Here is a 27827-nt window from a genome sequence, read left to right on the forward strand (position 1 = left end):
CTGGCAGCACCCTGGCTCTCTTCCCACCACGGGACACCCTCCCGCCAGCATCTGACCCTGAGCTTGGACCTGAAGCCTTGGGACCCCCAGACCAGGAAGCCTCTCCTTCTTCCAAGTCCCCTCCCTGGAAGCTCAGAAGCATGCTCCCACCTGTTTGGGATTCTGGCTTCTTCTTTTCCCTCAGGCCTTACTTGTCATGAGGCCTTCCTGTCTCCTTCCCCACTCTGAACATTCCTGACTCGTTACAGAATTCTAGCCACAGTGTTTGCTCCCCGCAGCCTTGAGGCTGCTCCCTCACTGTTCCCTGGAATCACAATGCTGCCAGACTCGTCTAACGACATTTCAGGGTTCCTGATGTATAGTGCTCCAACATGTGGCTCAAGGCCGTCCCTCCTTAGGTGGTATGAGGACCTGGTATTCCTTTGCACCTGGCTCTCACCTCCACATTGTGGGGCTGTCTCAGCTCATCCTCTGCCCCTGGTATACTGGTTGTCCCTCAGTCCTGTCCAGTCTGTGACTCAAACAACCCGTGTCATTTTGTCTCCCGCCAGCCCTGGCTTCCATCAGAACATCTGGGATTGGCTCTATATACAACATGCATGTTGAGGGTACACCATCATCCCATTTCTCTCGGGGGATATTAACTACAGTCTTACAAAAAGCCCTGATGGATATCCTGTTAGTTGTGTTTCCTTGGATGTCACTGTTCTTGTTTCCCATTGTCTTTTCTTTTTCTTTCTTTTTTTCTTTTTTTTTTTTTTTTTGGTTTTCGAGGTAGGGTCTCACTCTAGCCCAGGCTGACCTGGAATTCACTATGGAGTCTCATGGTGGCCTCGAACTCACGGCGATCCTCCTACCTCTGCCTCCCGAGTGCTGGGATTAAAGGCGTGCGCCACCATGCCCAGATTTATTTATTTCCTTCCTTCCTTCCTTCCTTCCTTCCTTCCTTCCTTCCTTCCTTCCTTCCTTCTTTCTTTCTTTCTTTCTTTCTTTCTTTCTTTCTTTCTTTCTTTCTTTCTTTCTTTCTTTCTTTCTTTCCGAGGTAGGGTCTCACTGTGGTCCAGGCTGACCTAGAATTAACTGTGTGGCCTCGAACTCTCCATGATCCTCCTACCTCTGCCTCTCAAGTGCTGGGATTAAAGACATGCACCACCATGCCCAGCTCCATTGTGTTTTCTTTTTGACAAATGTTTGGTGGCTATACATCTGGAGACGGGTTGGTACTAGGTTCGACAGGCCAGATACCAACGTGAGTGAAGAACTCTGGGATCCCGAGCACATGGGTTCCAAAGGAGGTCTGCAGGAAGCGCAGGGCAGTACCAGACAGAGGGGTGAAGGCGATACTGGGTACAGGGTGACTGCCTGATGTCCCATGAAGGACCAGTGGCCAGAGGGGGGGGGGCAGCTCCTGGATACACCCCACTGGCATTGCTGTTATTTCAGTAAAGAGGAAATATGGGGCTGGCCCACCTTCAAAGTCAGTGTCCAGGTCCAGCTCCTCATTGTTGTCATCCACCTGTCCCATGTCCATAAAGTGCTCCTGAGGGGCTTCTGGTGGCTCCTGCGAGGCTGCCTGCTGGGGGCGGCGGCTCCTTCTCTCTGTCCTCCCTCCCCTGGGTGGCTTCGTTGCACTCCATGGTGTCTTCTGCTGTGGCGTCTTTCTGGTCTTCGTGTGGCTGGGGCGGCCTCTGGCTGGAGCCTCAATGTGCGTGGGCTTCACATAGGCCATGGGTTTGGGGGTTGGCCTGGCCCTGTGGCCCTTCTGCTTTCACAGGGTCTTTATGCTCCACACCAAGAGAGTCTGGCTCCCGGAGATGCTCAATTTGATTAGCAGTTACCCCGCAACCGCCTCCGAAGCCTTCTTCCCTCCAGGAGGATTCTGCCCTCCTGCTTTGAGGTCCTAGCACATGGCTATGGAGGTCTGAGAAGGCACTTCTGGGAGATCCTTCTAGAAAGAGAGCTGGAGGCTGGGAGCCCCAGAGGCTGGGTCAGGGCCAAGCTCTTTTCTCAGGGGCTGGAGGACTCTCTGGTTTTTTTATTTTTGTTTTTGTTTTTGAGGTAGTGTTCACTCTAGTCCAGGCTGACCTGGAATTCACTATGTAGTCTCAAGGTGGTCTCAAATTTGCTACAATCCTCCTACCTCTGCCTCCCAAGTGTTGGGATTAAAGACATGCACCACCACACCCAGCTTGAAATCTCAATTAAAAAATATATTTATTTGAGAGAGAGAGTCAGATATATATATGGAGAAAGAGAGAATGGGCACACCAGGGCCTCCTGCAAATGAACTTCAGATGCACCTGCCACCTTATGCATCTGGTTTACATGAGCACTGGGGAATCAAATCTCAGTCCTTAGGCTTCACAGGCAAGTGCCTTAACCACTGAGCAATCTCTCCAGCCCCTCAATTTTTAAAAAATGAAAAAAATAAGATGGAGAATGATTGCGGAAGACACCTGATATTGACCATGGCCTCCTCATACGCATACATACATGCATGCCAGCATACATGTTCACCCACATGCAAACAGACAAACACCTTTAACCACCTAGCAATTTTTTCAGCCCCTCCAGATGCATATAAACATGCATGTACAACATGCATATACACCACACAAACATGCAAAAAAAAAAAAAAAGCAAACAACACAAATACATCTCCCAGTAGAAGCCAGAGGAAGAGAGTGTAGTGTGTAGGTATTTAAGATGCTGGGACATGGAAACGAGTCTATGGAGACTGAAAGCTGTTGACTGGTGGCAGGCCAGGGAAGAATGTGGAGGGAGGAAGAGGGGGATCATGAAAGGTCAAGAGAAAGTATGGAGAGGCGTGGAGGTTTGAATCAAGTGCTCCTCCACAAAATTATGTTCTGGGTGCTTGGTTCCCAGCTGATGGCAATTTGGGAGCGGAGCCTTGCTGGAAGAGGCATGTTGCTGGGGATCGGACCCTAGCTTGCCATTGTTAATCAGCTCACACTTCCGCTGCTATGGTCTACCTGATGTTGGCAGGAAAGTAAGCTCTTCTCCACCACTTTTTCCCTGCCATCATGAAGCTTCCCCTTGAGACTGGGAGCCAAAATAAACAACTTTCCTCCCATCTACTACGTTCGGTCGGGTGCTTGGTCCCAGCAACAAGAAGGTGTCTACTACAGGAGGTGATGGATCTGTTCACTGTTTTGGCTGTGGTGATGGCTCCACGCGTGTGTACTTATGTCAGAACTCAACACATCGTACAAGTTAACATGTGCAAACACATGTCAATAAGGCTGGATTTTTGTTTTATGGCTAGTCCAAGAACACAGGGATTTGACTTAGATGTCTCTGCGTCTCAAGGTGGTTTGATCATTAGGGAAGAGAGCTACTGCTCTGGTTTGACCCATGCAGATTCTGGGGTCTGAAAAGGGTATGTGCTAGTCCTGAGGTCACACCAAGATACAATCGCCACTCCCTCCCTCCCACACTTGTCCTCTCCGTGCTTCTTCAGCCTGCAGCTTAATTGTGGAGAGAGATAAGGGACAAATGTAATTACCTAATGATGCTCCTATCTGCTCACAGGAGGACATGAGCCAAGCTGGGCGCTTCTTGCCCCCTGTCTCGGAGTCCTGGGGAGGCTTTGCGGGGCCACTAGAAAGTGCCTGGGACAAGGGATCGTAGCAGGAGGCAGAGGAGGTGGAGGATGGTAGGAACGGGGTTCTGAGCAGGCCCAAGCACCCACCCGGTTTGTGTCCCTGTGTCCTCCCTCAATTCTGGGGGCCCGCCGAAGGTTGGGACTCAGAGAAGAGTAGGTTCTGGAAGTGCCAATCAAGTGGGGGCTTTTCACAGGGACAGAGCTGGGTGTGTCTCTGATCAGATTCTTTCTCATTGCTGGACAAGACACCCGCCAAAAGCAGCTGAAATAAGTAAAGAGTTTATTTCAGCTTACAGTTTCAAGGAGACAGCTGGGTATTGTGGTGCACGCCTGTAATCCCAGCACTTCAGAGGCAGAGGTAGGGATCACTGTGATTTCAAGGCCAGCCTGAAACTAGAGTGAGCTTTAGATCAGCCCAGGATACAGCAAGACCCTACCTCAAAAAATGGGGCTGGAGAGATGGCTAGAAGTTAAGGCACTTGCTTGTCAAGCCTGACGGCCTGGGTTCGATTTTCCAGTAAAGCCAAATGCACATAGGCCAGGCATGGTGGCACATGCCTTTAATACCAGCACTTGGGAAGCAGAAGTAGGAGGATTTCTATGAGTCCAAGGCCACTCTGAGACTACATAGTGAATTCCAGGACAGCCTGGGCTAGAGTGAGACTCTACCTTGAAAAAACAAAACAAAACAAAAAAGCCAAATGCACAAAGTGGTGCATGAATCTGGAGTTCATTTGCAGCAGCAAGAGGCCCTGGCACGCCCATATTCTCTCTCTCTCCTTGCAAATATATAAATAAAAGATTGAGGTTTTTTGTTTTGTTTTGTTGAGGTAGGGTCTTAATCTACCCCATGCTGACCTGGAATTCACATCTAGTCTCAGGCTGCCCTTGAACTCATAATGATCCTCCTACCTCTGCCTCCCAAGTGCTGGGATTAAAGGTGTGCACCATCACACTGGGATAAAAGTATTTAATGAAAAAAAAAAAAAAAAAGGAAGTGACCATCATGGCAGAGGGGAAAAAACAGGAGCAGACAGCCAGCGTCACATCTTCACATCAGCATGAAGGAAGTAGAGCAAGCAAAAGCACCGCGTGGAGCTGGACTCTAACCCTGCAAAGCCAAGCCTGCCCCCAGCAACGTTGCCTCTTCCAGAAAGGCTCCACCTCCTAAACTCCACAAACTTTCCCAGAGGCACCACCAACTGGGGATTAATTATTCAAACAAAAGTCTATTGGGGATTTAAAAATTTTTTTTTGTTTTTTGCTTATTTATTTGAGAGTGATAGACAAAGAAAGAGGGAGAGAGACAGAGAGGGAGGGAGAGAATGGATGCGCCAGGGCCTCCAGCCACTGCAAACGAACTCCAGACACGTGCGCCCCCTCGTGCATCTGGCCAGCGTGGGTCCTGGGGAATCAAGCCTTGAACCGGGGTCCTCAGGCTTCACAGGCAAGCGCTTAACCACTAAGCCATCTCTCCAGCCCTAGTGGGGATATTTTACACTCAATCCACCACAGTGTGTCAGGCCACAGGGACCCTGCCTCATACCATAATGACCTGCCACGTAAGACCTGACCAAATGCTACCCACCCATCCTCCATCAGCTTGTCCTCCCGCTGGGGCAGACAGCCTCGAGCCATGAGAGTGGGCGGAAAAGTGAGATTGTGGAGATGTGAGGCAGCTGCGCTGCCTCGGTACCTACTGCATTCCAGATGTGGGCCAAGTCCTCCCGAGGCTTCAACCATTCAGTCCCCCAGCCACCACCGTTCTCTCTCGTCTCCCCTACCCCCACTGGCCAATTACCAGCAAGAACACGAGGCCTCGCAGCAACGTCCCTGATTCCGAGGTCACAAAGCAGAAAGGTGCCTGACTCCCACGTCTATGGCCTTGTCCAGGAATTTTCCCAGTGGGCTCCAGGCCCTGTCTGTTCCTGGTCCCCGCTCTTCTTGGTGGAAGGCTCGCCCCAGCAGCTGCGGGGTCAGGCTCTCTCGGCCACACTGGGCTACTCAAGCTATCCCAGGATCTCTTGGGGGTGCTCAGCACTGCACAGTTTGCAAAGAACTCTCCCGTGCCTTACCCGATCGGTGGTTCCGAAACCCTTGGGTGATGAGAATTGCTGTTATCTCTACTTCTTGGATTTATTGGGAGGATAGTATGAATCCCTTTGGGGCGGGGGGAGAGGGAACAAGGAGCCATTTTATCTGTGAGACATCCCTGGGGAATATCTATGATGACCACTTAATCCACATGAAACCGAGGCTTGGAGTCATTCATCTGCCTGCGTTCACTAAACTACCCAACTAGTGAGTCGTCAGTATTTCCTCCCTCGTTTTTAAAAGAAATTTTTATTTTCCTCCCAGATTTGATGGACATTAATGCCCAAGCTCTTCACTACTGTGGCTTGCCCTTGACCAGGTACCGACCCTAGCTCACTGATGTGGTGTTAGCCCAGCACAAGAAGGGCTTCCGAGCCCCCCTTCCCCCGGGGGAAGCCTTCGGGTCCTGTATCAGCGGGTTCAGTCCTGTCATTTCCTGAGGTGATCAGACAGCATTAATCCATTTACTCAACCAACATGGAAGAGCACCTGCAGAGTTCCAGCTGCCTCTGGACACTTGGTTTTCGAATGTCTGTTGGCCGTGGCCTTTGTCCTTGAAGGACCCACTCTGTACGCGACATACAGCAGTGACCCCACCTGCACCCCGTGTACTCTGTGGAGAAAACCGAGTTCAAGTAGTAGCAGTCAGCAGTTTCCATGGATACCAAATCGTAAGAACTAGGCTGAATCAGGCACAAATCAAGGATCTGTTTCAATCTTTTAAAAAAAAATTATTATGGATTCTTAAAATTAATTACGGACAGGGGCTGGAGAGATGGCTTAGCGGTTAAGACATTTGCTTGCAAAGCCAAAGGACCCAAGTTTGATTCCCCAGGACCCATGTAAGCCAGATGCACAAGGGGGTGCATGCATCTGGAGTTCATTTGCAGTGGCTGGAAGCCCTGGTGTGACCATTCTCCCTCTCTCTCTCTCTGTCTCCCTCCCACTTTCTCAAATAAAATTAAAATAATTAATTACAGGCATACTTTGTATGGCTACATCATGTGTTGTTACGCTCTTTTCCCTTACCCTTTCCCCCAGTCCGCTGGGGGCTCTCCTCAGAGGGGTCACAGGTTTTCCCCATAGGGTTGTGGGTTATGCATTGTGGGATCAACAGTCGGTTACTGGGGAGAGGCAGTGCCTCTGGGCATGGTGTCCCAACTTGTGGCTCTAACAATCTTATGCCCCTCTTCCACAAAATTCCCCAAGCTGTGTTGGGTGTGTTTTAGGTCTGTTCCAATCTTTGATGTCATTCACTTCCAACCTTTTATCCACTCATTCATGGATATGTTTCTAATTCAATACTAAGTGAGCGCCTTCCTCGTTACACGCTAGCGTGCATAAACTAACAGCAATTACTACAAGCCATCTAAAAATAACCAACTTACCGGGAATTTACTATTGGCAGTCTGTTACATACCAGGCTCTGTCTTGCAATAATCTTCTGAATGAGGCCCCATCCCCGTCCCCTGGGCAGGGTAACACTGAGCTGAAGAGAGGGATATATCTACTAACACATAGTCCTGGGAAATGAGTGGGAGATGGCTCAGCAGGTAAAGTGCTTAGTGTGGATCCGTAGCATCCACAGAAAACTTGGTTGATGTCTGCCTGTAATCCCAGTACTGGAAAGGCAGAGACTGGAGGATCCTGGGGCTCGCTGGTCAACAAGTCTAGCCGAATTAGTGAGCTCCAGGTCTCAAAAAATAAAACTGGGAAGTGATTGAGGAAGGCAACTGATGTTAACCTCTGGTACACACACACACACACACACACACCACCTATCCACAAGCCAAAAGAAAAGTCCTAGGAAGATATTGATGTCATCTGACGACTTCGTAATTCAAACATGATGGCCTCTGAGGCTTAACTCCCCTCTGAAATTGCTGGGCTACCTCTTTCTCTCCCTGACCTATTCCAGTCATATCTCTGCACCTAGTACACAAAGCCTCTGTGAACACCAGCAGACGCCCCCAGGCTGAGCCACAAGCCTAACCAGTCTACGTAAGGTGACAGGTCTGCTCTTGGAGCTTGCTTCACCCATGGCTCCCACCCAGGAGGGATCTTAGAAAAGCAGGGAGTGAATATGTGAATCCTTACCCCTGATCCTTCCCCCACCCCCACAAAGCCCTCATAAGGGCTCCTGTATTGTCAGGGCCTGCGCATGGGAGAATGTGAGGATTTGTGGGATTTGAGTGAGGCTGGAAGCCATGAGGGCTGGTTCTTCGCCAGAGACAAAGGACATAGGGAGAAGACGGAGAGTCCTCACTGCTGAGATCTGGGCAGGCCAATTTCATTCATTAAAGCTCTTCCCCCACTCTTCCACCCCAGAGTCTCTGGCCCTCTGGATCTTGCTGATGAAAGACCACTGGCCCCAGAGGCTCCTCGCCCACCTTCAGGATAAGCTCAGACCAGCCCAAGGACACGTGGATTTGGATTAAGAGTCCATTGGCCTGCATCGCCTTAAGCCCTTTGGTCTTAGTCTTCACCTGGGTTTTTTTTGGGGGGTCTTCTGTGTTTGGTGGGAACATAGCTGGACCCTGTGGCTCCCCCCAACCCCAGCCTGGCTTTATTTAACCTCCTTGCCACCGGTTTGTTTGCTTTTTGACTCCAGTCCAGGCTGACCTGGAATTTAGTATGTAGTCTCAGGCTGGCCTCGAACTCACGGCAAACCCTCACCTCTGCCTCCCAAGAGCTGGGATCCACCACAACCAGCTCCTCACCTTTGGAAGTCATCATGTGCACACAGAGAACTTCCCGTGGGTTTCTCCACCCACAGAGCCGAATTTGCATTTGTTCTAGAAACATGGGCTGGGAAAAGGACAAGAGCTGGAGCAGGTGGCTTACCCTCTGATTTCATGATATAGTGTGTGACATTGAGCCCACATCTGGTGGAGAACACTTCACGTGGAACATACTATAATCTTATCTTTCCAGCAAGTCTGTGGGACATGTGGTCCATAGTATGTAAAGACTCGAACCTGAGATCTCAGCTTCCAAGGCTGACGCTCTTCCCTAGGCAGCGTCTCGCATCTTGCTACGGAAGGTGCAATGGGAGCGATCCTAACACCTGAGCAATTCACCCCTTTGGAATTGCCCTGGGCTGGGAGCTGGTCCCATCTCAGATCCTCTGTTAACCCAGCCCAAGGAGGGGTAATGGGGTCAGCTTCCCCAGTCCCTCCCTCTCTGAGGGAGTCTCCAGGTCAGTACTGATATTATCCCTGAGTTGATCAGACAACATTCCTTCATTCCTTCACCCACATACCCCTCAAACTTGATATAAATACCAGAATGCAGCAGAGGAGGGCTTAGTATGGCGCCGTGGAGGAGAGTCTGCAGGTTCCAAAGATAGGTGTGGGGTCTTCCATCCTCAGCACACTGGGTGTGCTGATTACAGGAAGTGGCTAGCTTGTCTGTCCCACTTATATTTTCTCAACAGATCATACCACAGCCGGCAAGCAGCCTTCTGCCTCTTGGGCACCCGTGGTTGCCGTCTCATTTCACGCCCTGATAACTGGCACCAAGGCACTCGTGTTTTCCCTCACAGTTTTCCAGTGGAGGAGGTCCCTTCTTCCAAATCAGGAAAAGAGGTTAGAAGAAAATAGCTCAGCAGATGTGCTGAGACTTGCTCGCCTCTGCTGTTGGACCAGTGTAGGGCTGTGTGTATTGGGATTCCACATGGCCCATGACAGACAACGCCTCTCCTTCAGCATCTCCGCTGTGTGTCTTGGCTTCCCTCAGACCCCCGCTGACACCACCCCCCCCCCCCACTGACACCAGACGCAGCCTTGGCTGATGGTTCCTACACCTGTCAGTGGTTTCCCAGCTTGAAGCCCTCCTTCGCCTTTGCTTGTCTGCTTCAGAATTCTCCCCTAATGCAGGGCAGAAGTTTGTGTCCCCACCAGCAATCCTATCACGGAACAGAGGTCATGTCCCAGCCTCCTCATCACTGAGGATGATTTTGATGATTTGCAATGGTTCCTTACAGGGCTGGGTGGCATTAAGCCCCAGTTGCCCATGTCAGTGGCCAGTCCAGTAACACAGCTGAGTAGCTTCCTCTCTTCCCCTCTCACTGCGGCTTCCTCCCGTGGGAGTCTCCAGGGATGGATTCCCTAGAAGTGCCCTGAACCCAAGTTGTTGCCTGAGGCTCTGCTTCAGGGAGAACCTGAACTAAGACTACATGTGAGCCAGGCTGCCAGTGGGTGTTAACTACAACAACGACACTGGCTCAGGAGCCAGGGGACCTGTGTTTCCCCCCCACCTCACTGTCCTATCAGCCTGGCACCATCCAAGTATATCAGTAGTGTTCAAATGGACGCATGAGAATGGATGACGGCAGATATTACTCAGATACCAAGCAGATTTGGAAATTGCACACGGCCTTTCTACTGGTCACAAATTTCTAGATATCCATTGTCATCTCTGACGAAACCAGCCCCAGTCTCACGCCTTGAATTAAGGGTGGCCATGTGACTTCCTTTGGCCGGTGAAAGGTGAGCAGAATTAGTGTGTTTCACTTCTGGATGACAGTGATTGGGAGGAGAAGGAGGAAGATGAAGAAGAGGAGAGTGTGGGCCCGGGAACAAACAGGGTCCGATCTTGGCTCCATTTCTTGCTGTTTTTCCTCAGCCAAGACTATTCCCAGGAATGGTGGGGGGTGTGAAAGAGGGAAAGAACATTTTATACTTACATGAAGATGGCCTTATGTAATAGAACAACAAGTTTAAAAACCATGTTCTTGCCATCATTTTCTGCATCTGTAAATGGGAACAATTGTCATACTATCAAAAGATAACAAATTTAGGGCTGGAGAGAGAGCTCTGAAGTTAAAGGCACTTGCTTGCAAAGCCTGACAGCCTGGCTTCAATTCCCCAACACCCATGTATGATGGTTAAGTTTATGTCAACTTGATCTGTTTAGGAGTCCACAGACATTCCTCTCATAAGCGGGTCTCTGAGGTTGCTTCCAGGAAGGATTAACTAAAGGAGGAATCCTTCCCCCAGGGTGAGCCCTTCCCCCAGAGTGGGAAGCCCCTCTCGGAGGGAGGCTTTATCAAAAGCTCTGGGAAGAAAGGAATCCACCTCCCCTCCCACCTTGCTGCCCATGATGCTTGCTGCTTTCCAGTGTGGACCGACCAACGTGGACTGAAGAGCAGCGTCTCTCCAGGACACCTCCAGGCCTTCAGTGTTGGATTGGGACAGCTGAGACCTCATGGACTGAGCAGCTGCCAGGTTCCTTGACTCTCAGGCCCGTAATCTGCTGTTGTTGGACTGCCATAAACTAACCCAACGAATTCCCCTTTAATGCAATTCATTCTATTGGTTCTGTTCCTCTAGAGAACCCTGACTAATACACCATGTAAGGCCAGATGCAGAGTGGGGCATGTCTGGAGTTCATTTGCAGTGGGAGGAGGCCCTGGCATACCTATTCATTCTCTCTCTTTCTCTCTCAAATAAATATTTTTAGAAAGATAACAGAGGCTGGGCGTGGTGGCACACACCTATGATCCCAGCACTTAGGAGGCAGAGGTAGGAGGATTGCTATTGCGTTCGAGACCACCCTGAGACTAGAGACTATGTAGTGAATTCCAGGCCAGCCTGGACTAGAGTGAGACCTTACCTCGCAAAAGAAAAAAAAAAAAATTAGTTGTAAATCACTTAGTTTTTTTGGATTGGGGCAGCTCCTACTTCACAAAACAGAATGAATGCTCCACCTCAGCAATGGCTGAACAGTGGGTTTTGCAAGTGAGAGGACTAGGAAATGAAGCAATAGGACCACCCTGACTGGTTCAGTTACTTTGCTGCAAAATCAGAAGGGACCTCCTTGCTGCACTGACTCAAGTAGACTGGAACTTGGTCATTTCTGGGGTCTGCCTGCTGCACAAAGATTTTGTCTTGGTGATATGACACTTAGCGTGTGTGACTCCATTTTGGTCTAGTTGGTCTGGGGCCTTGTGCCAGAACTCGGTCAAAAACGATGGACTCCTGTGATTTTGTCCAGCATTGCCTGACTTCAGTGTTGAGTGAGAAAATGTTTAAAGGTCCTGGCACACACCTGACGCCGGGGCTTTCATGTAACTGGTTGTTAAGTTTCCTGTCCACGTACGCAAGAGGAAGGGCAGAGAGGCCCTAGTGACTGGAACAGGCTTGGAACTAGTTCTGTCCACCTCTCTCTTCCTCTGGGTCTTCGGGGGCCGTCTTTGTCCCTTCTCTGAGCATCTGCTCCATCCCAGGAGCCTCGTGCCTCCCTTTCCTTCTTCACACCAATCCCAGAGCCCACACAGGCCCCAGGATCTCTTCTGATGGAAGCCAGTGCTTCTGCTAACTTGACAGAATCTAGAACCACCAAGGACACAAGCCTCGAAGCTCGTCTGTAAGGGAATTTCTAGACTGGGTTGATTAAGGTCGGAAAAACTACCTGAGGAGCACCATCCCATGGACTGGTGTCCTAGACTGAATAAAAAGGAGGACCTTACCTCAAGAAATAAATAAAAGCAAAACAAAAATAAACCCTTCCTTCCTTAAATTACTTTTGTCAGGGTTTTTTGCTTTGTTTTGTTTTTCACTTTGTTGGTTTGTTTTGTTTTTCAAGGTAGAGTCTCACTGTAGCTCAGGCTGACCTGGAATTCGCTCTGTAGTCTCAGGGTGGCCTCGAACTCACAGGATCCTCCTACCTCTGCCTCCCAAGTGCTGGGATTAAAGGCGTGCGCCACCACGCTTGGCTGTTTTGTTTTGTTTTGTCACAGGAATGACAGAAAGTAACACACCAGGCAATCAGTCCTTCCTTTTTGCTGAATGAAATTGACTTCTGTGAGATCAGGTGCCAAACCAGGCCTGGACTGTCAACAGGGCAGGGCAGCCCATCCCCCCATCGAGCCACACACCTAGCAATACCTCAGCAAGTGGCTGCCCAGTTCCTGATATCCCTCGGAAAGGATGGCTGAGTCCTCCAATGCCTTCCGTTTCTGGTGGGCTCGAAGAGGCAAAGCTGGAGTGGCTCTGTGCAGTAGAATAGGTGGGGTGGCAGCTTTGGGGAAGGGGGCTCATGACTGAGAAGTAGGGGCACCACAGGAGAGTCCCTGCGCTCCTGGAGAGCAGATAGATGCTGCTGTTTGCTTTGGCTTCCACCCAGAGTCCAGCTTGCAGGTTGCTTGGCAACCTTTGCCCATTTGATCACTATTGACTGTGAAAATAAAAATCAATGTCCTTTATGACGTGAGCCAGAAGACCATATGAACATCTAAGTTTTACTAGTCCCACCATCTTGTTCCAAGAGCTCAGAATATGGATGTACAGGGGGTCCTAGTTACATAACAGGGAAAGGCCTAAGGGGTGAACAAAAGGTCCACTGAGGAAGAGTCCAGTAAGGCTCTTCTTTACAACGGAACATTCTGTAGGGAACAAGGATGGAGATGAATACGCTGGCCACTGACAGGGAAACATCTCACGATCCAGGCAAGGAACACCAGGCAAGTTATTCATATAGGTTGCCATTTGTTTTCACAACAACAAAGAGTGCATGTTTAGCACTGCTCCGCTTAATGAACACATTCTGGGAAGATACACAGTGAAGTAGGATTTTTACTAGGGAATGAGGTTACAAATCATTTTTATTTCCTATTTTTATGATCCAATTAAAAATAAAACAGCCAGGTGTGGTGGCGCATGTCTTTAATCCCAGCACTCCAGAGGCAGAGGTAAGAGGATCATGGTGAGTTCAAGGCCACCCTGAGACTACATAGTGAATTCCAGGTCAGCCAGGGATACAGTGAAACCCTACCTTGAAAAAAAAAAAACCAGAAGAATAAATAAATAAAAACAGGTCAGGTATGGTGGTGCACACCTTTAATGCTAGCAGTTGGGAGGCAGAGGTAGGATGATTACCATGAGTTCAAGGCCAGCCGGGGACTACAGAGTGAGTGCCAGGTCAGCCTGGGCTAGAGTGAGACCCTACCTCAAAAACAAAAACAAAACAAAATAAAAACATGCCTGTGCTACTTTTCAATATGGAAGAAGAAGTCGTTTCTATTTTACTGACAACTTCCATAATTATAGCCAATAAACCATAATGATTCCCTCCCCTGCTTCACTTTCCCCTTTGCAATTCTAATCTCCATCATATCCCCTCCCTCTCTCCATTAGTCTCTTATTTTATTTTGATGTCATCATCTTTTCCTCATATTATAAGGGTATGGTGTAGGTAGTGCCAAGCACTGCAAGGTCATGGATATCCAGGCCAGTTTGTGTCTGGAAGAGCACGAGGTAAGGAGTCCTACCCTTCCTTTGGCTCTTCCATTCTTTCCTCCACCTCTTCCTCAATGGACCCTGAGCCTTGGAAGGTGTGTTAAAGATATTTCAGTGCTGAGCACTCCTCTGTCACTTCTTCTCAGTCAGCACTATGGTGCCTTTGTTTTTTTTTTTTGTTTGTTTGTTTTGGTTTAGTTTTTCAAGGTAGGGTCTCACTCTAGCCCAGGCTGACCTGAAATTCACTCTTTATTCTCAGGATGGGCTTAAACTCATGGCGATCTTCCTACCTCTGCCGGGAATAAAGACTTGCACCACCACACCCCACTTACAGTGTCTTTTGAGTCATCCCAGAGGTCACTCTGCCATCTGAAAAAAAGAGGCGTCTCTATCCAAAAGTGAGAGTAACATTAGTATATGGGTATGAACATTAAGAGAAGTGCTTACTGGGCAGTTTGGTGAGCATAATATATGTGCATTTAACCAGACACCAGCAGGTGTTATACCCCTAGGGCTCCTGACCTCTCCTGTCATAGATTTTCAGTACCAGACACTTATTCCCTCCCATGGAGTGGGCCTCCAGTCCAATTAGAGAGCAGTTGGTTTCCCCCATAACAGACATGCCATATTTGCACCTGTTGGATCATTTGGCCTGGATGACCAAACTTAAGGTTTGCAGTGTCCACTGTTGAGTATCTTCACTGATGACTTCTCTCTCCCATGGAGGGAGCTTCATGCAGCATAGCTTTTTCCAGCTTTCTGTCAGCTGGTCTATAGGAAGGAGGTTTTCAGCTCAGTTTCAGCTTGATGTCTCAGTGACCTGCAGCCCAAGCATGGGGACTCTTCAGCAGTAGGGTCTTACCATTTATTCCTGGTGGGAAACCAAGAGCCTCAGCAATGGCCTGTAATGTTTGGGGAGCATCAAGGGCCTCCCTAGCCAATAACTCACTGGAAGGTATCCCATTCCTGGCACTGAAAATTTTCTAGTAACAATCTATGACTTTGGGGTGCACCACTGTCCAAAAATTAGGTTTCCATATGACTTATTCATACTGTCTTAGATTTTTATTAACCCTCCCTCCACCCTTCTTTTGCTCAACCTCTTCCCTTGACCTCATTTAGGCCTTTCCACCCCCACTAATCTGTTCATCTGTATATATATATACAATACCATCCCCTTAAATCCTCCCCTCTCCTCCCTCCCTCACAGCCCCTTTCTAGCTTCCTGGCCTCTGCTACCAAGTTTTATTCCAGTTCACATACAAATCCAAACATTTGTAGCTAGGATCCATGTATGAGAGAGAACATGTGGCACTTGGCTTTCTGGGCTTGGGTTACCTCACTTAGTATAATCCTTTCCAGATCCATCCATTTCCCTGCAAATTTCTTTTTTTTTTTCTTTTTTGAGGTAGGGTCTCACTCTAGCTCAGGCTGACCTGGAATTCACTCTGTAGTCTCAGGGTGGCCTCGAGCTCTCTGCGATCCTCCTACCTCTGCCTCCCAAGTGCTGGGATTAAAAGCGTGTGTCACCACGCCCGGCGCCCTGCAAATTTCATAATTTCATCTTTCTTTACCACTGAATAGAACTTCATTGTATAAATGTACCACATCTTCATTATCCACTCATCAGCTGAGGGACATCTAGGCTGGTTCCATTTCCTATTGTGAATAGAACAGCAATAAACATGGTTGAGCAAGTATCTCTAAAGTAGTGAGAAGAGTCATTAGGATACATGTTTAGGAGTGATACAACTGGCTCATATAGTAAATCTATTTTTAGCTGTCTCAAGACCCTCCACACTGATTTCCACAATGGCTGTATCACTTTACATTTCCACCAATAGTGTAAAAGGGTTCTTCTTTTTCCATATCCTCACCAGCATTTATTGTCATTTATTTTCTTGATGATAACCATTCTGACAGGAGTGAGATGGAATCTCAAAGTAGTTTTAATTTGCATTTCCCTGGTGGCTAAGGATGTAGAACAATTTTTTTTTTAAATTTATTTATTTGAGAGCGACAGACACAGAGAGAAAGACAGATAGAGGGAGAGAGAGAGAATGAGCGTGCCAGGGCTTCCAGCCTCTGCAAACGAACTCCAGATGCGTGCGCCCCCTTGTGCATCTGGCTAACGTGGGACCTGGGGAACTGAGCCTCGAACCGGGGTCCTTAGGCTTCACAGGCAAGCGCTTAACCGCTAAGCCATCTCTCCAGCCCTGTAGAACAATTTTTTAGATGCTTATATGACATCGGTATTTCTTCTTTTGAGAACTCTCTATTTAGTTCCATAGACCATTTTTTATTTATTTTTATTTTCTTTCCTTCTTTATTTATTCATTTATTATTATTATTATTTTTTTTTTTTTGGTTTTTTTGAGATAGGGTCTCACTCTAGCCCAGGCTGACCTGGAATTCACTATGGAGTCTCAGGGTGGCCTTGAATTCATGGCAATCCTCCTACCTCTGCCTCCCAAGTGCTGGGATTAAAGGTGTGCATTACTACGTCTGGCACTTTTATTTACTTTTTTTTATTAACAACTTCCATGATTATAAACAATATTCCATGGTAATGCCCTCCATCCCCCCACATTCCCCTTTGAAACTCTGTTCTCCATTGTATCCCCGCCCCCTTTCAATCAGTCTCTCTTTTTTTCAATTTTTTTTTATTAACAACTTCCATCATTATAAAAAATATCCTATGGTAATACCCTCCCTCCCCACACTTCCCCCTTTGAAACTCTACTCTCCATCATATCTCCTCCCCCTCTAAATCAGTCTCTCTTATTTTAATGTCATGATCTTTTCCTCTTATTATGATGGTCTTGTGTAGGTAGTGTCAGGTACTGTGAGGTCATGGATATCCAGGCCATTTTGTGTTGGGGGGAGCATGTTGTAAGGAGTCCTACCCTTCCTTTGGCTCTTACATTCTTTCAGCCACCTCTTCTGCAATGGACCCTGAGCCTTGGAAGGTGTGATAAGAGATATTACAGTACTGAGCACTCCAGTCACTTCTTTCCAGCACCATGATACCTCTGAGTCGTCCCAAGGTCACTGCCATCTGAAAAGAGAAGATTCTCTACCCAAAGTGTGAGTAACATTAGCATAAGGGCATGAATATTAAGATAAGTGCTTACTGAGCAGTTTGATAAGCATAGTATATACATTTATCCAGGCATCAGATGTTACACCCCTAGGGCTCATGACTACCCATGTTTTAAGTTTTCAGTATCAGGGAGGTATCCCCTCCCATGGAGTTCCAGTCCAATTAGAGGGCAGTTGGTTTCCACCATGATAGATGTGCCACTATTGCACCCGTTGGCTCATTTGGCCTGGCTGGCCAATTATAAGACTTGCAGTGTCCACTGTTGAGTATCTTCACTGGTGGTATCTCTTTCTCCCATTCAGCTGCATGTAGAATGGCTTTTGCCAGCTTTCTGTCAGCTGGTCTGCATGGAGGTTTTCAGCTCAGCTCCAACAAGATTTCTCAGTGGCCTTACAGCCCAAGTATATGGAATCTTCAGCAATAGGGTCTTACCACCTATTCCTGGTGGGAAACCAAGGGCCTCAGCCATGACCTGTAATGTTTTGGGGGCATCAGGGACCTCTCTGGCCAACAACTCACTGGAAGGTATCCCATCCCTGTCCATAACCCATTTTTTAACTGGGTTGTTTGATTTCTCATTATTTTTTTTGAATTCTTTGTGTATCCTGGATATTAATCCTCTGTCACATGTACAGCTGGCAAAGATTTTTCTCTCATTCTTTAGGTTTTCTCTTTGCTCTACTCACAGTGTCCTTTTGCTGCACAAAAGCTTTGTAATTTTCTTGTTTTAAAACATTTTTATTATTTATTTATTCATTTATTTGAGAGAAACGGGGCGGGGGGAGAATGGGCATGCCAGGGCCTATAGCCACTGCAAATGAACTCCAGATGCATGCACCACCTTGTGCATCTGGTTTACATGGATCCTGGGGAATCAAACTGAGGTCCTTTGGCTTTGCAGGCAAGCACCTTAACTGCTAAGCCATCTCTCCAGCCCTAATTTTCTTTTTTTCCCCCTAATTTTCTTTTATATAATGTGTGTGTGTGTGTGTGTGTGTGTGTGTACACATGCATGCGTGAATGCACACGAAGGCCAGAGGACAACCTCAGATGTCATCTTCAGGAACACATGTCACCTCTTTTTTTTTTTTTTTTTTTTGGTTTTTTGAGGTAGGGTCTCACTCTAGCCCAGGCTAACCTGGAATTCACTCTGTAGTCTCAGGGTGGCCTCGAACTCACAGTGATCCTCCTACCTCTGCCTCCCGAGTGCTGGGACTAGAGGCAAGCGCCACCACTACATGTCACCTCTTTTAAGACAAGTTCTCTCATTGGCCTGGAATTCACGATTAGGTTAGACTGACTGGCCAGTGAGCCCCAGAGATCCTCCAGTCTCCACCACCACGGTTCTGGGATTTATACATACATGCCACACCCCAAATCTTTTATGTAGGTACTGGGGATTCAGCTCAGGTCCTCAAATGCTTCTGATGAAGAATTCCAGCTTGGGCTGGAGAGATGGCTTAGTAGGTTAAGTGCTTGCCTACAAAGCTTAACAACCCACAATTGCTTCCCCAGTATCCACACGAAGCTGGAGGTCCTGGTGTGCCCATTCTCTCTGTCTCCTATTCTCTCTTTCTCTCTCTGTCCTTGCTAATAAATAAATACATTTTTTGGCTTATTTTTATTTATTTATTTGAAAGTGACAGATAGAGAAAGAGGCAGATAGAGAGAGAATGGTCATGCCGGGACCTCCAGCCACTGCCAATGAACTCCAGACGTGTGCACCCCCTTGTGCATCTGACTAACGTGGGTCCTGGGGAATTGAGCCTCGAACCGGGGTCCTTAGGCTTCACAGGCAAGCACTTAACCGCTAAGCCATCTCTCCAGCCATAAATAAATAATTTTTAAACAAGGAATTCTAGCCTTGGTGAGCCAGGGAACAGCTCTTCAAGAGCTCAGACTATATGGACCATGTCTCACTCCATTTAGCCTGCTATGACAAAATACCAGAAACCAGGTGGCTTATAAACATCACACAGCTGATGGGTATAGTTCTGAAGTCTGGGAAGTCCAAGATCAAGGCTCTGGCAGACTCAGTGTCTGATGAGGGCCCCCTTCCGCGTTAGGAGATGGCGCTTTTTCTTCTTGCGTGTGGAAGGGATGAGGCAGCGTCCCCATTCATCTGCCCCGATGACCTCATCATTTTCTGAAGTACCTGCCTCCAAACTCTGTCACCCTGGTGACTAGATCTTGCCATGTGACTTTTGGGAGATCAGACCAGCCCGGGCTGCACAGGGGAGCAGCTGGAGGAAGGGGGGCTGAGGCTTCCTGCAGGGGCAGCCTGGTGTAATTGCACAGTGCGCTCCCCTTGTCTGGGATCTGGGGTTCTGGAAATGCGTGAAGCTGGGTGCTGTGTAGGTGAGCCCTTCTGTGTCGGAGACTGGAACACGAGGGACTCCGGGAAGAGGGAAAGATGGAAACAGTTTACTGAGAATGCAGGGGAAGCAGATCAGCGGGCTGAGACTAGCTAGGGCAGGGCTGGAGGCAGAAGAGGAGCCCGCCACCATCAGTGGCTTCTTCTCTTCCCTCTCTTTCTCCAGGCTGGTGCTCATTCAGGTTCCCTTTCCTCTTTGAAATCAATACTCTCCCTAAAGGGGGTATTGTTCAAGTGCAGGGCTGGGTCATCTCCAAGACCTTGACCATGGTCTCTTCTCCACACCTGAGTATCCTCCAGGTGCCCCCAAACACTCTTGGTTACGTCACTCTCTTGCTCCTGTGTTTAAATCTGGCCCCTGCCCAAGCTCCCTCCAGTGCACGCTTCTTTACCTTAGCACAAGGGACCTCGCAATGCCACCCTCCCTTGGACATGCCCAGCTCAAAGGTCAGCCTCTGTTATGAGGCCTTCGAGTCTAACTTCATCCCTGGTCTTACAGTCCTCCATAACTCAGCCCTTGTCACAGTTCACCGATGCTGTGGGTGATTCATGCCCCGCTCTCAGCTTTATGAGTTCCGTGAGCAGAGAGCTCCTAGGCCCCAGCTCCCAGCTCAGAGCTGGTACATGCAGGCACGCAGCCTGTGCTGGGGGGACAGGTGGTGTGTGTGTGTGTGTGTATGGATGGACAGATGAGCATGTGGATGGAAGGATGGACAGATGAGTGGATGATGAGTAAGAGAACAGATGGGTAGATGGGTGGATAGATGGAGGGATGGATGGATAGACTGCATTATTCCCTTCAATATCAAAACACTGGATCTCTTCTTACATCTTAAAAACCAAACCAAGCCTACCTGTGATCCCATACTCCTGCTCCCCTTTGTCTCAAGCCTCCTTAGGAGAGCTGTTCACTGCAAATCTCCATTTCCTATACCCCATGCTCCTTTTGCCTGCTCTCCTGTCCACCAAAACTGCACTGGACATCACCACTGACCTTCCTATTGCTATATCTACTGGAAAAGTTCAGTCACTAGTGGCCTTGAACTCATAGTGATCTTCCTACCTCTGCCTCCTGAATGCTGAGATTAAAGGCACATGTCACCACACCCTGCTTTTTTTGTATTTTTGTTTAGTTTTATTTTTGAGGCACAGTCTCACTCTAGCCCAGGCTGACGTGGAATTCACTATGTAGTCTCAGGGTGGCCTCGAACTCACAGCAATCCTCCCACTTCTGCCTCCTGAGTGCTGGGATCAAAGGCATGCGCCACTATGCCCAGACATTCGGCCCTTTCTTTTTTTAAAATTTAAAATTTATATTTATTTAATCTTTTTATTTATTTATCTGACCAGTAGAAAGAGGGAGAGAGAGAGGTGTGCCAGGGACTCCAGCCATTGCAAACCAACCCCAGACACACGTGTCACCTTGTGTATCTGGCTTATGTGGGTCCGGGGGAATCAAACCTGAGTTCTTTGGCTCTGCAGGCAAGTGCCTTAACCATCAAGCCATCCCTTCAGCTCAGGACCTTTCTTGACAAATATTCTTCTCCTGGCTTCCAGGAACCTGACTCCTCCTACCCCAGTGACTGCAGCTTCCCAGTCCCCATAGCTTAGCTCAGACCTAGGCCCCTTATTTGTTATGACTCCTGAGGGTTTCATAAGAGTCATGACAAACCCCTCACCTTCCCCCTAAAATGTGGTTCTTTGTCAACTCTCCCCATCTGAGGACTCAGCAGCCTGATCCCAGACAGTTCGGCCCTTCTTTGTTTCTCTCTCTCTCATATCCAATCCTTCAAAACACATTCTGAATCTAAATGCTTCTCCCGCCTCCATGACAACACCCACGCAAGCCACCCCAGCTCCTCTCCTACCCTTCACCCCACTCTCACCCTTGCCTCCCCCCAGCTCTTCTTAACACCGTCCTTTCATAATGGACCCGTGCCGGCTGGGTGTGGTGGCTCATGCCGGTAATTCCAGCACTCAGGAGCATGAGACAGGAGGATTGCTAGAGTTTGAGGCCAGCCTGGGCTATGGAGTGGGGTGCTATTTCACTCCACTGCGTAAAACCTCCCGGCAGCTGCTTGCCTCAGCCATGGTGGGCTGGGAGGTTCTCACGAGGGTCCTCAAGGCCTTGCACCTCCTTTCTTATTGCTTCCTTTTTCCATCCACCCACACACGTATTCATCTACTTGTCCATCTCCCCATCTGTCCACCCATCCATCCTTCCACCAAGCACCCACCCACCTGCTTCCACGCGTCTCCACACCGTTCCCCAGACATGCCCTGTCTGGTCTTGCAGTACGGAGCCTGACAGTCACCCTTCCTACTTCTGGAATGCAGTTCCCAGCCACCTATCTGGCTCACTCCATGGGCTCTGGGCTGCAGTGTCCCAGGTCTCTTTGTGTGAGACTGGAGCCCAGCCTCCTCCCCCTTCACACTTCTCCGTGACACTAAGTGGCAGCCACACCTTAGCATTCACCCTTTCTATGCTCTTGTGTCCTCCTTAGCAGATCAGCTCCCTAAGGGGGGAGAGGTCTAGCACATATTTGCCTGCATGCTTGCTGGCTGAAGCAATAAAATGTCTATAGTAGAGGCTGGAGAGATGGTTCAGTGGCTAAGGCACTTGCCTGTAAAACCTAAGGACCTAGGTTTGATTCCCCAGTACACGCACAAAGCCAGACGCACAAGGTGGCCCATGCATCTGGAGTTCGTTGGCAGTGGCTAGAGGCCCTGGTGCGCCCTTTCTCTCTCTCTCATAAATAAATAAAATTAAAACGTTTATATACTAAATGGTATGGGGGGGTGTCGGGGCCACAGCTTCCTGCAGTGAGGGGACGTGCTGGCTATCCTCGGGGTGTCATGATCTCCATGGCACTAGTGCCTTCCATCCAGGGACGAGACGTGCAGGAGAGGGATCAGGCAAGTGGGCCGGGAGCCAGTTGGCAGGAGGTGGCATCCGGGAGGGAGCAGTTAATTCATTAGTCACGCAGGCCAGCCACGCTTCTCCCATTATCCCCTTTATCTCCCTGCCATTGCATCCGATCAAGGCAATTGAGAGCAATTTGGTAAGTGGCAAATCTAATCACTCCACAGCCCGTTCAGAACCACTTAGCGCCTGGCACTGCCATTGGCCGTGGGTCTCTGTTTACCTGGAGAGCTGCTTCCTGCCAAGGCAGGCCCCCAGGCTCTCACAGCGCTGGCCCAGGATGGGGGAAAATGCGGCCTGTCTTTGGGGCTCAGCGCTCTCACGCGGAAGGGCTAAGAGAAGAATGTGCTGGGATCACTAGTTCCTGCACAGGACATGCGGGCACCCCTTCATCTCAGCCCTGCTGAGATCGTCTCTCAGGAAGGTGACCTTCCTTATCAAGTGAGCCTTTGTCTTCACACAGCACCTCTGTCACTGGCACTCTTTCCAGGGCACCCAGCCTCCCAGCTCTCCACTGCGTCTCTCCATCTTTCTGGGCAATCTGCTTCCCTCACCGTAATGGGATCACCAAGTTCAAACCCACATAACTTCGTGTCAGCATTGTTGCCACCCCAACCCTACCCCCATGACCTCTGTGTCCCCGATCGTGACGTCCGCCACCTTCTGCTGTGTTGCTGCCCGAGGGGAATCTTTCTAAAAAGCTGATCGTGGCAAATCTGTCTGCTGGAAACCCTCAATGGCTCCAATCACCCTTGCTACTTGGGAGCCCTTCTGGGGAGCCTCAAGGGGGGAGGTATGAAGTGACCTGGGAGGTGCTGGGACCACCACTGCCATGGCCCTGTCTGCCGCCCCCTAGCTCACAATCCTCCCATGTTTCCCTTTTATTTGCAGGATAATATCCAAGCGTGTTGGCTGGGTGTTCAAGACCTTTAGCCTTCAACCCTTACCTGCCTTCCCTCCCATAATGCCCGCTCACCATTTCTCACACAAAACACTCATTCATGGCCTGAGTAGCTAAACCTCTTGCAACAAATAGGGCCTTCCCTCTGCCTGGACCTTGACTCCTCATGGCCTCCTGCCTCCAGATCCTATGACTGACTGACTACTTCTCACACTTCATATCCCGGCTTCGGCCTTCACAGGGGTCAGGTTCACTTGGTGAAAACTCTGAGATTCATGGGTGAGTGATTCTTTAAGGGGTACTGGGTGGTTGGGAAGAGGATGGGGGAAACAGGTGCCCACCTGGAATACATCAAGCAGGCACATGATCTCAGGGAAAGTTCCAGGCTCAGCCTGATGCCATGGGAGCTCCAGATTGACTCTCGCCTCTAAGGAGGTGGTATTAGCCTGTTTTCTGTTGCTATAACAAAATACTGGAGGCTGGGTAGTATGTAAAGGACAGAGACTTATAGGGCTCACTGTTTTGGAAGCTGAAAGAATGTCCTCTGGGTTTGGACTCAGCTGAGGGCCCCATGTAGAGGTCACAGAAGACAGAAGATCAGCGTCCCAGCTCACTTTTTAAAAAAAAATTATTTATTTATTTATTTAACAGAGAAAGAGGGAGAGAGTGTGAGAGAATGGGGACACCAGGGCCTCTAGCCACTGAAAATGAACTCCAAATGTATTGTCCCCCTTGTGCATCTGGCTTATGTGGGTCCTGGGGAATCAAACATGGGTCCTTTGGCTTTGCAGGCAAACACCTTAACCTCTAACCCATCTCTCCAGCCCACCAGCTCACTTTTTTTTTTCTTTCAAATTTTTATTAACAACTTCCATGATTATAAAAAATACCTCATGGTAATACCCTCTCTCCCCCCACTTTCCCCTTTAAAACTCCATTCTCCATCATACCCCCTCCCCATCTCAATCAGTCTCTCTTTTATTTTGATGTCATGATCTTTTCCTCCTCTTATGATGGTCTTGTGTAGGTAGTGTCAGGCACTGTGATGTCATGGATATCCAGGCCATTTGTGTCTGGAGGAAGCACGTTGTAAGGAGTCCTGCCCTTCCTTTGGCTCTTACATTCTTTCCTCCACCTCTTCTGTATTAGACCCTGAGCCTTGGAAGGTGTGATAAGAGATATTGCAATATTGAGCACTGTGGTCATTTCTTTCCATCAACACGATACCTTCTGAGTAAGGTCACTGCCATCAGAAAAGAGAAGATTCTCTATCAAAAGTGAGATAGCATTAATATAAGGGTTATGAACATTAACAGAAGTGCTTACTGAGCAGTTTGATGAGCATAGTGTATACATTTAGCCAGACAGCAGCAGACGTTACACCCCTAGGGCTCATAACTACCCCTGTTTTAAGTTTTCAGTATTAGGGATGTATTCCCTCCCATGGAGCAGACCTCCAGTCCAATTAGAGGGCAGTTGGTTTCCCTCATAACAGATGTGCCACTATTGCACTTGTTGGCTCATTTGGCCTGGCTGGCCAATTATAAGGCTTGCAGTGTCCACTGATGAGTACCTTCACTGGTGATTTCTCTTTCTCCCATTGAACTGCATGCAGAATGGCTTCTTCCAGCTTTCTGTCAGCTGGTCTATAGGGAGGAGGTTATCAGCTCAGTTCCAGCAGGATTTCTCAGTGGCCTTGCAGCCCAAGTATGTGGAGTCTTCAGCAATAGGGTCTTACCATCTATTCCTGGTGGGAAACCAAAGGCCTCGGCAATGGCCTATAATGTTTTGGGGGCATCAGGGACCTCTCTGGCCAACAACTCACTGAAAGGTATCCCATCCTGGCACTGAAAATTTTCTAGCAACAACCTATGGCTCCTGAGTGTTCCATTGTCCAAAAAGGTAGGATTTCATATGATTTATTTATATCCTCTTAAATTTTGATTAGCCCTCCCTCTACCTTTCCTTTAGTCAATCTCTTCCCCTCCCACCTCACTTTTTATTTTTATTTATTTATTTTTTTATTTTTTTTGTTCATTTTTTATTTATTTATTTGAGAGCGACAGACATAGAGAGAAAGACAGATGGAGAGAGAGAGAGAGAATGGGCGCGCCAGGGCTTCCAGCCACTGCAAACGAACTCCAGACACGTGCGCCCCCTTGTGCATCTGGCTAACGTGGGACCTGGGGAACCGAGCCTCGAACCAGGGTCCTTAGGCTTCACAGGCAAGCGCTTAACCACTAAGCCATCTCTCCAGCCCCCACCTCACTTTTTATAACAACCTTCTATAAGGGAACTAACTGGCATCCCCAGAGAGCTACACTAATCTTTCTGAAGGCAGCACCCTCATGACCTAGCTATCTTCCATCAGGCCTGACCGTTTACTTTTCTTTATCTGAGCACCTTGGGGAATGCACTCAGACCCGCTCCAGACCATAGCATAAGACATCTCTTGTGATTTTCAGAGTCCTGCCCAGTCAGCAGAAACCTCCCCAGGGAAGGAAGACCAACCCCCAGGGCTCCCAGCTGCAGGGGCTCAGAGAGCTGGGCTGAAAAGCCCAGCTGTGAGCTCTGAGAAGCAAAGGGCACCTGGCAGGACATGGACACTCAGCATGGGAGACTCACAGGCCTGGACAGCATCGGAGTGGGCACAGTAGGGAGCTGAGGCCTTATAACCACACACACACTCACCTCTAGGAAGTCTTTCTTCTTAGTCCTAGATCCCCTGCTGTTTCCTTATCCCCCCCAACAAAAACCGCTTTGGTTTGTCCTTGCTTATGTGTGTGTGTGGGGTCAGTCTCTTTCTGGACAATGAGGGTGTCTTGCAGGCAGGGCCCCTGCCATAGTTCCTAAGCCCTGGCATTTATTAGAATCCAAAAGCATGTATACAATGAATGCATGAAGAAAAGAAGACGGAAGGAAGGAAGGAAAGAAGAAAGGGAGGGAGGAAGAAAGAGGGAAGAAAGGGAGGAGGGAGGGAAGAAAGGAGAAAGGAAGAAAAGAAAAAAGGGCACAAGGGAGGGAGGAAAGAAGAAAGGAAGCTGTTAAATAGTTGCATTCATTACTTTTCTTGTTACTGTGACCAAATCCCTGACAAAGGCAACGTAAGGGGGAAGTGTCTATTTGGCTCATGGTTGGAGGAGCCACAGTCCATTGTGGGGAAGCATTTCAACTCATCATGTGGCAGTCAGGAAGCAGAGAAAGAGGAATGTTGCTGCTCAGCTCACTTTCTCCTTTTCTTTAAAAAAAATTTTTTTTCTTAAGTTTTTTGAGAAAGGGAGAAAGAGAATAGGCATGCCAGGGCCTTCAGCCACTGTGAATGAGCTCTAGACATGTGCACACACACACACACACACACACACACACACACACACACACACACACACCCCGTGTGCATGTGCCACATAGCTTTCTTGTGTCACTATGCATCTGGCTTACCATGGGAGCTGGAGATTTAAGCATGAGTATCTTAACTACTAAGCCAACTCTCTAGGCCCCCTTTCCCTCTTTTTATTCAGGCCAGGACCCCAATCCATGGGATGGTGTCACCCTCTTAGGTTAAACTTCTCTGGAAATGCCCTCTCAGACATGCCCAGAGATGTGCCTTCTAGGTCATTCCAAATCCAGTCAAGTTGACAGTGAAGATACAAAACCCACCCCCCAATTCAGGACTCCTAGCCAAACTCTGTAAGCTAAGAACTGCCACACCTAGTGTGATCAGTGAGATTGACGGTACAGAAAAAGGCTGACAAAGTCATTATAAACAAAAAGAGTTGGAGCAGGTGGCATCTGCTCCCTTTTGTCAGGAGAAGCCTGGTCACTTCTGCCTGCTTTATCTGGCAGCCCAGAAACCACTGGGCCCAACAGTTCATACAGAGGAGACACATGTATGCTGGGTGTGGTGGCACACATCTTTAATTCTTTAATCCCAGCATTCAGGAGGCAGAGGTAGGAGAATCTTCATAAGTTCAAGGATAGCCTGAGACTACATAGTGAATCCCGTATCAGTTTGGGCTAGAGTGAGACTCTACCTCGGGGAAAAAAAAAATAGAGGAGGCAAATAAGCAGTTGTGGGGTTGGGGAGATGGCTCAGAGGATGAAACACTTGCAACGCAAGCCTGAGTTTGGATTCCCAAGCCAGGCGTGGTGGCGCACGCCTTTAATCCCAGCACTGGGGAGGCAGAGGTAGGAGGATCGCCATGAGTTCAAGGCCACCCTGAGACTACAGAGTTAATTCCAGGTCAGCCTGGACCAGAGTGAGACCCTACCTTGGAAAAAAAAAATGAAAAAAAAATCTGAATTTGGATTCCCAGACTCTACATGAAAACCAGGCCCTGTTGCAGGCATCTGAGATCCCAGCATCCTATAGCTAAAAGGGAGAATTTCCCAGAAGCTTGTGGGCCAGCTAGCCTGGAGAATACAGTACAGTGAACAAGAGACCCTGCCTTAAACAAGGCAGAAGGTGAGGACTGATACACAGCTGGCCTCTGACCTCCACACATGTGCCATGACACACACACACACACACAGCGGCTGTGTAACAGGCGGTGGTCCACCACTGCCAGTG

General features: G+C 48.7%; 1 pseudogene; it reads left to right on the forward strand.

Moving 5' to 3' along the window:
* The first annotated feature begins 2984 nt into the window (after positions 1 to 2984).
* LOC101605696 overlaps positions 2985 to 27827 on the forward strand; it is a 28837-nt pseudogene continuing 3994 nt past the window's right edge.

Source organism: Jaculus jaculus, chromosome 7 (genome assembly GCF_020740685.1).
Source record: "Jaculus jaculus isolate mJacJac1 chromosome 7, mJacJac1.mat.Y.cur, whole genome shotgun sequence".
Classification (NCBI taxonomy): Eukaryota; Metazoa; Chordata; class Mammalia; order Rodentia; family Dipodidae; genus Jaculus; species Jaculus jaculus.